Here is a 12810-nt window from a genome sequence, read left to right on the forward strand (position 1 = left end):
CTGACCAAACCATATATATCAGGCTCAGGTCTGAAAAACACGTAACTACAGCAGTGCTAAACCCAAGCTAATAAGCTCTGCCAGTTCTTTTATGTCCTCAGAACTGGAAGAACAGGATGCATACAGTGCCAAAGAAGTATTTCCTACGTAAGTATCTGAACAGCAGATAGTCATTTTTTTCATTAATGAGGAAAAAACTGGGAACTAAAGCAGCAGCACTAGGCTAGAATGAAAGGACTGATGTTGAAATGCAGAATTTCATATGGAAGGATGTGTTTTGGAGTTTTTGTCTTACTGTGTGCTTCTGTTAAATTAGAAGTGATACCTCCCCTTCAACATTTTACAACTCTCCAGTTTTTTAACAGATAAAATGGTGAGAACATATGAATAACTAAAGTTCTCAATAAGAGATAGCACCACTTACAAGATGCTGTCAAGTTCTACCTGCTTCAAAGAGCAACGCCAGCTAGAATTTCCACTGGATCGCCTCTTCACTTTCTGTTTCTGTGACTGCTGCAGTATTTTTTTCCACCATGTGATTTTTTTTCTTTTTGCTCCAAAAGGGTCTATATGTTAAAAGGTGTCCTAGCAAAGCCTGGACATTACTCTTCAGTAGTCATACCTCACATATCTATGCTTTTAAAGTAAGCTAACAAAGATTAGAAATACTTTTCAGTAACCAGACTGGTTTAAGAGATTTCAACTCAACTGCCCCTATGGAAACCCACTTCTCAACTTAGGAGCACTTCAACATGCCTCCCTCTTCCTCCCCCACTGCATCAAATTTTACTTGCCACATTCATTTTCCATCAGCAAAACAAAGCATGACTGAATTTTATAGATATATGAGATTTTTTTACTTTACTATTAAGAAGAAATCCATCGGGTGATAAACCCACTTAATTCCCTTTAGCTTTACAAAAAAAGGTGAGAGTAAACTAGACTGAATACTCCACTTGCAAGAGGAAGCCTCTTGTAGGCTGTAGTATTTATAGCAGGACTATATCGGTATTGGGAAAAACATTTGCAGCAAGCAGACTACCCAGTTTGTACATAATCCAAAAAAAGTAGGATATAAAACTGAAATATAAGTCACTGGAGGCAAAAGTAGAGATAATATTACTGTAGTGTGAATACAGAATGGACCTCCCCCAGCCTGTCATTCTACTGAAGAGCAGTTAAAATTCTTCTCTCAAAGTAGAAACGAGATACTTGAAAAACTCAAAAAATAATAATGTATTATGATCTCATTTATTATAGTAATTGTCACCTTTTGTTGTTTGAAACCTATCAATTTAAACCTTCAAGTTTAACATAGCTTGACTCTGAGCATGCATCGCACCACACAACTTTCTGGGACCACCAAGCTATATAATCCTACAGCACCTACAAAGATTAAAAAAACCCTATATTTTATTTGGGTAGAGCATTTTTAAACTCTCTTCTCACAGTGCCTGAATTAACTGTCTTTCTGTGACAGGCAAATGAACTGCTTTGCATAGAATTTATTGAAGAATGTGCCAATTACAAATCAAAAGACAATTTCTACAAAAGCTCTTAACCATCCACATCACTAACCTCTACAGCATTCCTGGGATCAGGGCAAACAGCTTCAAGAGAACATGGCACATTCCTTTCCGAGGTTTCTCTTCCAACACCAAAACTGTTCTTTCACTAGAGAAAGTAAAAGGGAAAAAGGTTAGAACATAAATGTGACAATAAAATCATAGACCTTTGCCGTTTTAAAATGGATGAGCAGTCACTCCTATGACAACTGGACTTTCATAAACCTAATAAAATCTTTTAAATAGCTCCTGGAAAATAAGCCATAGCAAACTAAAAATCAACATGCAGCATTAAGCTTAAACAAGTATTATCTTCCCAATTAAATGATACTCAGAGCACACAAACTGCTAAGAGACTTACTATAAACCACAAGCCCAGTAATTCATGCACAGTCTGTGATGAGCAAAAGCACCACTCCAAGGAAATAAGTGGTTTCTCATCATCACAGCAGAGGAATAAGAACTAAGCTGCACTGACCCCAGTCCAGCTGAGCAACTGTGAATCTACTGAATGCTCCTAGATTTCCTTGACCTCCCCTCCAGTTTTTCTGCCTCTCTTTTCAGGATTATAAAATGCTTATCTCAGAATTTGCAAGTGGATGCAAGCCAACAAGGAGGACAGAGCCTAAGCTCACTTCTAGCATGACTACGTGAATCCACCACAATGAGATTCTCCGGCTAACCCAAGGCAGGCAGCAAAGGCAGAAAAACCAGCACTATTCATTGTTGGACCTGGCAAACCTGCCCTGGACCTCAGTGAAATGCTGCACCTTGGTTAATTAGCCATGAGATGGCACAACGTTACTTTATCTCCAATTCCCAGACAGCCCTATTTGGCACAAGTAGTAAGAACACCTGAACACCACAGTGAATTACCCAATACCGCAACAAGGAAAAGTTTGTAACACAATTCACATCATTTGTTGTTTTATTATTTTGCACATTAAAAAAAGCATGGAAAATTTCAGGGGAGAAATCAACATAGGTCAAAAAGTGTCACAGTATCATATACCTTAGAAAGGCCTTGTGAGAGCGATGGCACTAATGTGACAAACTTCCTCAGAAAGATGTTGCAGCGCTTAGTAACAGTAATACATTTGAACAATGCTGTATGCACTAAAAACTTAAGTAACCTGCTGGCAAGTGCAAGAGCTCAGAATTAACATCTAAAGCAAGAAGTTATAATCTTCTGACTCAATCCTCCATGACCATAAAACCCTCTGCTACTCTAGGTCAGGGAAGGGAAGTCAATTAACGAAGTATGACATTTGAGACTCATGGGTGTTTTTGAACTGTGTTTATTCAATCATAAGACCAAGGGCCCTTGCTTGTTGAGCAAAGCCTGCTTTTAGAAAGAATACTCCTATCTTTTAATCTCAGAAATTGATAAAGGTATCAGAGCAACAAACTAGAAAAATATACCAATGCGACCAGCATACAGGGTGACTGGCTGAGTTTGATTCCCAGAGGAATCCATCCACTCATGCACTCACCCCACTAGTGTTCTCAACAGCATCTTTGCTACTTAAACTCACCTTACCTCTCCTACCCACAGGCCACATGGCATCCACTTAGAATTATCTTTTCAGATCAGCTCCAGCAACATACCTGAAGTGGCCAACATAATTAAAATAAACAAGATAAACTCAGGCCCGCAGATACTCTAGAACCCAGCCTCATGTGCGTCGCTGCATCCATGTCCATGTTTTACAGGCTATCTTAGATGCTGCTTTGCCAGCACGGAAGTCAAATTCATATCTGACCTGGGCAACATACCACAGGCCCATGCTACCACAAAGAATCACACTACAGCATCCTTGCCTTATTCAACACAATGTGCTCTTAGAAGGCTTCATCCTCCACTTCTACCCATCTAATCTTCCCTCACTTGTATCTCACTGTCATGCATCTGTTTGTGTGGAAAAATAAGGAGTCAGCAGCCAGCACCAAATGCTGCATGTGTGGGCATCACGTGGAACAGTAGAAATTGGACTGTGAAACTCAGAAATTAAAGAAGCAGGGCCAGTACTTCTATTTTTACCTCTACAAAGGCAAGTAAACCAATCTTTAGTATTGCCCAAGCTTAAATTCCCCCTGTGGTCACCAGCCAAGTTACCAAAAGCAGCTGCAAATCTGGCAGAACGCCTCATTTATACTACAGCAATGAGAAAAAGGAAGTTTTCATCCTTGAGTATCTCAAAAGACTGCCTTCCTCTGAAGAAATACAACTAAAGTAAGTAACAAAATAGCTCAGTTTTCAACACACTGGTCACAAAGAGCAGAACTTTGGAAGCACCCAAGACAGTTCAAGCAACACCAGTCTCTTCACATCCCCCAGCCTAGCAAAGGCTCAGAAGCATCCAAGGAAGAAATGGCAGCTAGTGCATGTCCTCCAACTACACTGAACTCAGACAAGAACCCTGCTGCAGGTTCCAAGAAAGAAGAACCTTTTCTGGTCAGTGCTAAGGGGGCAGCATAGCTTGATTACCTGCCACTTGATCAAGTTTCCGCTGTACAGGTGAAACACTTCTTGGAAATACACTGCTATGTTAACCACGGAAAACAAAACCCTTCCTCCTCCTGCTTGAGGAAACAACTTATGCTTTCTAAACAATCAAGACTCAAATTCACCTTTCCTCAAAGATCTGCTAGGGCATTCTCCCTCTCTCCATCCAAAGTAGGTTCCTGACCCTCTGCAGGGACAATGGATCTCCTGGTGGCATGCAGGCACATAAAGGATTCTGTGGCTGTGCTGCCTACAGGCTTCCTTACCCATCTCTGTCCACTGACAGTGTGCAGAAAGGAATCCAAGTTCATGGTGAATCAGACAGCACCCTTCCAGACACGCAGTGAGAAGACATGCAGCAACTTGCTCTCCAGCTAGTGGCTTTTCCACTTGCAGATCCTACACTATCCAGAAGCTACTGAAATCCATAATAGTGAGGAATCAAGCTACCCATTTAATTTTGGGTGTCTTCTCATGACCATTTCAAAGGTAGAACAAGTGGCAATTAACTCATGAAAAAATAAATTACAAGTAACAAATATAACAAAGAGTTGTCATGTTTCCTCTTTGCTGTGCAAAACAAATACTTTCACGATTTCTCATCCACCAGAATACATCTGCACTGATGTACATGCAGGCAGCATGTGATTCAGCAGACGCCAGAACAGCTGAGAAGCCATTCTGCCGGTTCCCAGCTCCGAGTCACTCCATTTTCATGACCCACCACTGAACTCTGGCAGAAGCCACATCTATTATTTTCCAGAAATCAAGTGTCATTCAGAAAACAAGTTTCAGTCACCAAAAACACCTCCACCCATGGCTTACGTAAAGCTCCCTGCTGAACTAAAGGGCTTCTTTTGGTTCAAAGAGACAGAACACGTCATTTGGAACTATTTTTTCAAAACACAGAATTATGGTGGCCAGCTTGAGCATGAGCAATAAAAACTTGTTACACAGCAGTACCATTATGTTTAACAGCAGTTTCTCTTTCAGAAAAGTCCCAAACCACAGGGATTGCCTGAAGAATTTATTTATGTAGTTTGTATAGCTACATAGGATTATAAAAAATATTTTTCTATCAGAAGAACAAAAGCTTTTAATTTAACTGCATAAGAATACATTGGGTCAGCACATTTTATAATAAATGCACTTTTTTGTTACAAATTTTTCTTAGGATCATGGGTACAGTCAACTGAATTTTAACTACTGCTTATCCAAACCTTCTTCAGAATTGATGCTGATAAGCTTAAATCAATTTCTAATATGTATTATTTTAATAACTTCTCTTAGCTACTGTTACTTCTTCGTCCTTGTCATTTAAATAATTTTCTCACTGTAACAGAATATTTGCACTCCTGTATCCCACTATATTTATTCCACCAGGAATAAAAAAGCAGGAGTTTTTATTTCAATTTAATACCTCAGTACTTCTAGGCACTGTTTCTAGAGTTTCACAAATCAAATAGAATTAGTTTGCTGCACTCACCCGACATCCCACAAAAAGTGCTGAAAAATAAACAATCACAAAGCACTTGTTTCCTGCAAAGAAGCAAATTGATAAAGTAACACTATAAAATCTGGGATTTTGGAGGTCTCATTTCTGAAAAAGAAATACAAATGATACGCAGACTTCCAGCTTAGATGCATTCCCCACACTTACAATATTTTGCAATTATCCCTCTAGAGATAAATTACATTTATGAAGTTTATAAATACCATACTGGTGCCATCAGAATATAAAAAACCGTGTCCTTAAACAGCATCAATATTCTTCTGCATTACACAACACAGGCATTTAACAGAAACCTATTCAGACCTAACCAGCCATTTTCTTACCTGTTTCCATGTTTTGTATAGTTACAAAACCCACATATTGTATCAGAGAGAAGCTGAGAAAGACATTACATACAAACAAAACTCACATCAGTGGAAGCTAAACAAAGCATTGATGTTGAAGCCCAAAACAGCTGCTGCTAGGAATTACAGTAATGGAGTACTAGTACTTACTCCACATCCAATAGAGATAAAATCCTGCTCTTGAACTGAAAGATATCAAAAGAATCATAAACATGACATGACCCAAATGCATTTTCTGCCCTTTCTAGTAGAGACGTGCTTAGCACGCATTCACTAGATCACTGGTGCTCTTTCAGATGCACTACACAGGATGTGAAGACAAAGCCCATCTTTAGCCAATGAGGTGAGAGGTCAGGACCATATACCAGCAGAAGCCAATATCTGAATTCACACTGTCTACAATTGTAAGAAGTGTTAGGTAGCAATGTATTTCTGCTGTACATAAAATTTGAGAGTAGGAATACAAATGTGGGCAATACATCATCTAAGTAGATCCAGCTACTTTAACAGCAGGATAAGGTGGAACAGCTGGATGTTCTCCTCTGACAAAGAAAAGATCTTAAAAGCCCACAGAAGGGTCAGCCTCATTTGTAAAAAACAAACAAAAAAACCCAACAAAAAGCAACAGGTGGAGCACTTAAGTTTCTGACTCCCTCCAAAGCTGTCTTTCTTTCCTTTTTCTTATTTCCTACTTCTGCTAAACTAAGCTCAAGCTTTGTATACCTGAGTGCAAGGACAAGTCAAGATACCACATCTGTCTTTTTCAAAAAAGTTCATAACTCCAGTAACCTGGGTACTTTCTTCTCACAGGTACTACTGGATTCTTTTGCTTTTTGTTTTTAAATCCAGGTATTGGCATCCTTGTCATACTTCCAAATGAATACGTATTTCCAAGTGAAGACTCAATTAACTCATGCTCAAGAAAGATGAAGAAGGAAATGCGTTAAGGCACACATGTCAACTTCTTCTAGATCCACCCTAGAGGTTCACAGTAGAAAACAGCAAAAGTGACACACAGAAGTCTACCAACACTTGTCACCACAGAGTGATTAAAACTCTTGTACCAATTATTATCCCACTCATCTTCAACATAAAACAGAATATGACCATCCATAATGTGGTGTTCTGGCTGTCCCCAACAGCACACGTAACACAGCTTGGGAAGTAAGCAACACTAGAAAGGTATTACCAGCTGGGGGTGGGGAGGAACCACCACCACACCTTAAACAAAAGTTTCTGGAGGTGAGGGGGGAGATCTTCTATGTAGTGATCTAATCTACAAATGTCTCTGCTTTATGGCTGTGCAAGAGACCACAATTCAGGGCAGAAAATTCTGCAGAGATAGTGTCCTGTCTCCGGGCTCCAAAAACACATGTAGGAATAGATAAGCACTGTATTCAGATGAAACCCCTACTACCCATACATAACAAGAAGACATGTTTGTTTGAACAGTCAATCCCAATTAAAACCAGGCTAAAACTGTCTGAATGCCTTAGCTTATATTCCCAACAACTAATCATGCTTAGAGAGCAGAAAAACAATTTAAAAAAAAAGGAAAAAAAAAAAATGTCCCACTTTATGAGTCAATGTACCAAAGTTCCATTCCAACTCTCAAAACATGGATACCTGTACACTCAATAGCAAAGGGGAGGACCCTCATAAAAAGGGGTCATAATGACAGATCATTATAGCTACCTTACTAGATACAACATGTAAGTGTTGCTCCTTTCCACTGGACAAAGGAAATCTCAGGCACCATGCACTCCTATACCTTTCAGATATCACTCACTTCTTACCTGAAAAATTCTAGTCTTTAATGGGTTGCATTTCATCCAGATTCTTCTCAACATAGCAGAGTGCTGAGAAGATATTTTAGCAAAGTGACAACCAGGTACAATAAAAAGAGACACCCCCCTAGAGAAACTGCTTGAACTGCAGCTGCGTTCATGTCTCCCCCTGAAGCATCCCATATGCAGAAAGGCAGAACACCAAAAAAGGTCACAAATTTGGCACTGGGTAGAGTTTAACACCAACAACTCAAGCTCTTTTAAAGCAAGACAATTAAAGTCAAGGTAATAAATCCAGTCTCGTTTACTGCAGGCAATCTCTGTTGGAGAGCTCAAGTCTTGCTTCAGTGTTACCGCAGTCATTTGGAAGACTCGGGAAGACTTAATGCAATGCATGATTTCTAATGCCACTGGAAAGAAGTGCTCCATAAACTGAGCATTTATGTTAAGTCAAGGCCAAAATTAGACTGAAAAAGTAACAAGAAAATTGTCATACATGCTTGATGTTACTTCACTCTTCAATTACTTCCTAATTAAATTTGCATGCTTTGATTATATCTATTATAATTTGATGCTTCCAATGGAAATAAATGCTAATTTCCCCTCCAAATGAACCATCAAAACTATGTACATTTAAATGGATTAGTAAAATTTATTTAAAGTTGTCTTCAGAATATTCTAATTTACTGTAGTCAATTCTCAATTTATGAAAGTCTTTGCCAAAGGTGCATTTATCACAATCACCCACAAACAGCCTTCTGCTTTTAACAGCACAGAAATGTGTTTCTTGCAGAAATAAACTGCAATCTGTCAGCGTTAAACTCACAATGTTCCCTGTGTAGATATGTTGAACTGATTTGCAGGTCACCTGTGACATAAAATTTCATTTATTAAATTGCTTGATAAGAAGCATTATCTTTTTACACAGAGGTTTTCAAATTAAGTAATTGGGCCTTAATTTTACTATGATTCCTATCATAGAAATACTGGATGTTGTTTAAATTGAGTACAGAATAATATAGGCTGGAAGGCATTTATGAAGGTCATGTGGCCCAAACTTTGCTGCGCGCAGGGTCAGCTTAAATCAGGTCGCCCAGAAGTCTAGGTGAGTTCTGAGCATCTCCAAGGCTGGAAATTTCATTACTTCTTTGAGAAACTAACTCCAGCGTTTGACTACCTTCATTACCCTAGTTGTAATCTACCTTACTGCTACTTGAGTCCAGTGCCTCTAATCTTATCCCTGTGCAATTTCAAGTGCATAAAGACAGTCAAGCTTCCTGAAGTGGTCAACTCTTCTAAAATAAAGATTGGTGACTGTGTACATTCTTTGTAAGATGATCAAATATCAAAAGACAAGGCCCTTAATCGTATCAGTCAAATGCACATTCAAATAGTGAGTCTGCATTGTTTATACAAGCTATTATTTTATTTATGAAAGAATAAACTTTTGTGAACACACAACATTTTGCTTCATCAAATTGGAAACAAACACCAGAATAATAGGGATTCTCTGTTTATTTCAGGAAGCTAATGCCTTGCTAATCCTTCAGCTCTCCACAGGAATGAATAAAACCCTCTGGATAGAGACAAACCCTGATTATCTAAATTACTGGTTATCTAAAATTCTGAAACGTAAATGTCAGATAGCTCCCTGGAGGGCAGATGCCTTGACAGTCCTAAGAACAGATCAGCTACCTTGATGATATTTGGAGGCTTGCAACACAAATTTAAGGACTACATTCAATTGCCCTGGTGGTGAAGGGATGGTTATTTGTTTCTTTTACAAAGAGAAGTGTGCAAGTTGTTTCAAATAGTTTATAAAAGTAAATAAAGATTTTTCCCACTTAATTAGTGTCTACATGCTAGCTTGCTCAATATAGCTACACTCACTGATGTTATATTGCATAACACGATCAATATATCACTATGCTACCCCTGTCATTAATTCCAAGCTCATATTAATTTTTATTTACTTTAATTAATCACAAAGTTACAATTTCCTAACAAGGACTGAAGGTTGACCTACATTAAAAGGTGCCACAGGCTACTGGCAAACCAGAGATTAAGCCACAGCAGTGCATGGCATGAATTGATGCAAAAAAGGTTCAGACTGCTTACAAAGAGAAGCTTTTTCCCCCACCAAGGACAGAGAGACACCAGACAGTCCCCAGAAAGGATGTGCTGTCTCTAGCCTTGGAGGTTTTCAAAACACAACAGGATCAAGCCTGGTGCAACTTGGTCACATCTCGCAGTTGGTCTAGCAGGAGGACTACAGGCCTGGTGATGTTTCTTCCAACCAGAGATCTTAAGAGGTTATTCTTCCCACTGTCACTTATAAAGTGAGTCTTAAACCCAGCATCCCATTCTAACATTTAATGTGCAAAGTTGGTCAACTTACTGCTCTGCTTTTCCAAACCTCTCCATTGTATGGATTCTTCTAACTGATCAAAAGCCTTCAGTTTCCTGCCTGTTCTGCTCCTTTAAGAGAGGGAAGGTAACCTTTACACAAATTAACATAATTTTCTCTCTGGGCATCTACTTGGGGGCCAGAAAAACAGTCATTATGTATGCAGTAAATGAAAAACAGAAGGAAAATAACTGAAAGCAGAAATACTATAGGATATGTTGGGCAGAAGACAGGCCCTCCGAAGCATACAGACTACCTGACTAGCAGAATCATTTGTATTTGACTCGCATCCAGCCCTAGAAGATAACAGCAGGTTCCTCAAAAGCCATTCCAGTTGACACATCCTGCAGCATGAGTCCTGTGACAAGTTTTTCTCCAGCACTCCAAGCATGGAGCAATGTTATGACCTGCACTAACAACTCTTCCTTAACAAAGATCAGAGAATCATGGCATGGAAGTATTTCAATGGTTCTACCTGGAGTCGAGTCTGGGGTACTGCCCAAAAGCAGCTACCCTGGTGAGCTGCCTTTTATACCAGGTAACATTTTCACAGAATCACAGACTGGTTTGGGTTGGAAGGGACCTTCAAGATCATGTAGTTCCAACCCCCATGCCATGGGCAGGGACATCTCTCACTAGACCAGGATGCTCAAAGCCCCATCCAGTGACCCTGAACACTTCCATAGATGGAGCATCCATGGCTTCTCTGGACAATGTCTTCCAGTGTCTCACCACCCTCACATTAGAGTTTCTTCCTTGTGTCAAACCTAAATCTACCCTCTTCCAGTTTCAAGCCATTCCCCCTTGTGCTATCACTACATGCTCTTATAAGAAGTTACTCGTCAACTTTTTTGTAGGCCCTTTTCAGATGATAAAAGGCTGCTATAAGGTCTCTTTGGAGCTCTCTCTTCTCCAGGCTGAACAGCCCCATTCTCTCAGCCTGTCTTCATAAGAGAGGTGCTCCAGCCCTCTGATCACCTTTATGTCCCTCCTCTGGACTCATCAAAGAGCTCCATGTCCTCCCTGGGTTGGAGGCCCCAGAACTGAAGACAGAGCTCCAGGTGGGGTCTCACAAGAGTAGAGTAGAGGGGAAGAATCACCTCCCTTGACCTGCTGGACACAGTTCTTTTGATACAGCCCAGGACATGGTTGGCTTTCAAATCCATGAGTTTCCAATTTAGAGACCAGGATATCATGCAGGACAGGGTTGACCACTTTGCAGAAGTCCAGGCAGATGACTTCAGTTGCTCTACACTTGTCTACCACAGCAGTGACCCCATCATAAAAGGCCACCAAATTTGTCAGGCACGATTTGTCCCCGGTGAAGCTATGCTGCTTACCATCAACCACCTCCACATTTTCCACATGTCTTAACAGACTGGAGAACTGGGCAAAGACAAACCTAAGGAGGTTCAACAAGAATAAGTGTAGAGTCCTGTACCTGGGGAGAAAAAACACCATGCATTGATACAGATTAGGGGTTGACCTGCTAGAAAGCAGCCCCATGGAGAAGGACCTTGGGGTCCTGGTGGTCAAGAAGTTATCCATGGGACAGCAATGTGCCCTTGTGGCCAAGAGAGCCAATAGTATCTTGGGATGTATTAAGCACAGTGTGGCCAGCAGATCAAGGGAGGTTCTTCTCCCTCTCTGCTCTGCCCTTGTAAGACCACATCTGGAGTATTGTGTCCAGTTCTGGGCTCCCCAGTTCAAGAGGGATAGGAATATGCTGGAAAGAGGCCAACAGAGAGCTACAAGGATGATGAAGGGACTGGAACATCTGTCATACAAAGAAAGGCTAAGAGACATGGAGCTGTTTAGTCTTGAGAAGACTAAGAGGGGACCTTATTAATGTCTGCTAATATCTAAAGGGTAGATGTCAAGAATGGGCCAATCTCTTTTCAGTGGTGCCCTGTGATAGGACAAGGGAAAACGGCACCAAGCAACAACCCCGGAAGTTCCACCTCAACATGAGGAAAAACAACTTTACTGTGAGGGTGATGGAGCACTGGAATAGGCTGCCCAGAGAGGTTGTGGAGTCTCCTTCTCCTGAGACTTTCAAGACCCGTCTGCAAGCTTTCCTGTGTGATCTTCCCTAGGTGTTCCTGTTGCCGCAGGGGGGTTGGACTTGATCTTCAGAGGTCTCTTCCAACCCCTATGATTCTATGATTCATCTGCTCAATGATCTCGCCAGGCACAGAGGTAAGACTGAGAGGCCTGTAGCTCCCTGGGTCTTCCTTCTTTTCCTTTCTGAATCTGGGGGTTCTGTTTCCTCTTTTCCAATAAGTGCCAAGTGATTGGAACCAACCAACCAACCCAACCAACACCAACAGACTAAAACAATACCAATCATCCCAATAACTGCTTCAGCCTGCAGGGTGAAGCCTAAGAGTGTCCAAAATAAAAAGTCATCTTTTCATTGAATGACCTCCAAGTTGAAAAGAAGACTAGTTCTCACACCCTTTTTTGGGGTCCAGACCTCCCTATGCAGCTCACTTAGTATATTAAGCTAATTGATTTTTCCTTTTTCTTGAACCAAAGGGAAACTAAGGTACTGCAGATCAAGTACTAAAAAGGAATAAAAGAAGTGTCTAAATGGAGTCGCTTCTAAAGTCATCTGCAAAAATTATGACCACACACTTCTTTCTCCTTTTCCAGAAAGCAGCACTCCCCACTTGAAATACAGTAGCC

At 40.5% G+C, this 12810-nt stretch overlaps 1 protein-coding gene across 4 annotated transcripts in view; it reads right to left on the bottom strand.

Moving 5' to 3' along the window:
* Positions 1-12810, bottom strand: part of WDFY3 (WD repeat and FYVE domain containing 3) — a 165002-nt gene that overhangs the window by 126747 nt on the left and 25445 nt on the right. For all 4 annotated transcript variants that reach the window (XM_051619236.1, XM_051619234.1, XM_051619235.1 and 1 more), the window contains exon 2: positions 1579-1674. The gene's annotated coding sequence lies outside the window, so the exon portion shown is untranslated. The remainder of the gene's footprint in view (positions 1-1578; positions 1675-12810) is intronic.

Source organism: Apus apus, chromosome 4, assembly GCF_020740795.1.
Source record: "Apus apus isolate bApuApu2 chromosome 4, bApuApu2.pri.cur, whole genome shotgun sequence".
Classification (NCBI taxonomy): domain Eukaryota; kingdom Metazoa; phylum Chordata; class Aves; order Apodiformes; family Apodidae; genus Apus; species Apus apus.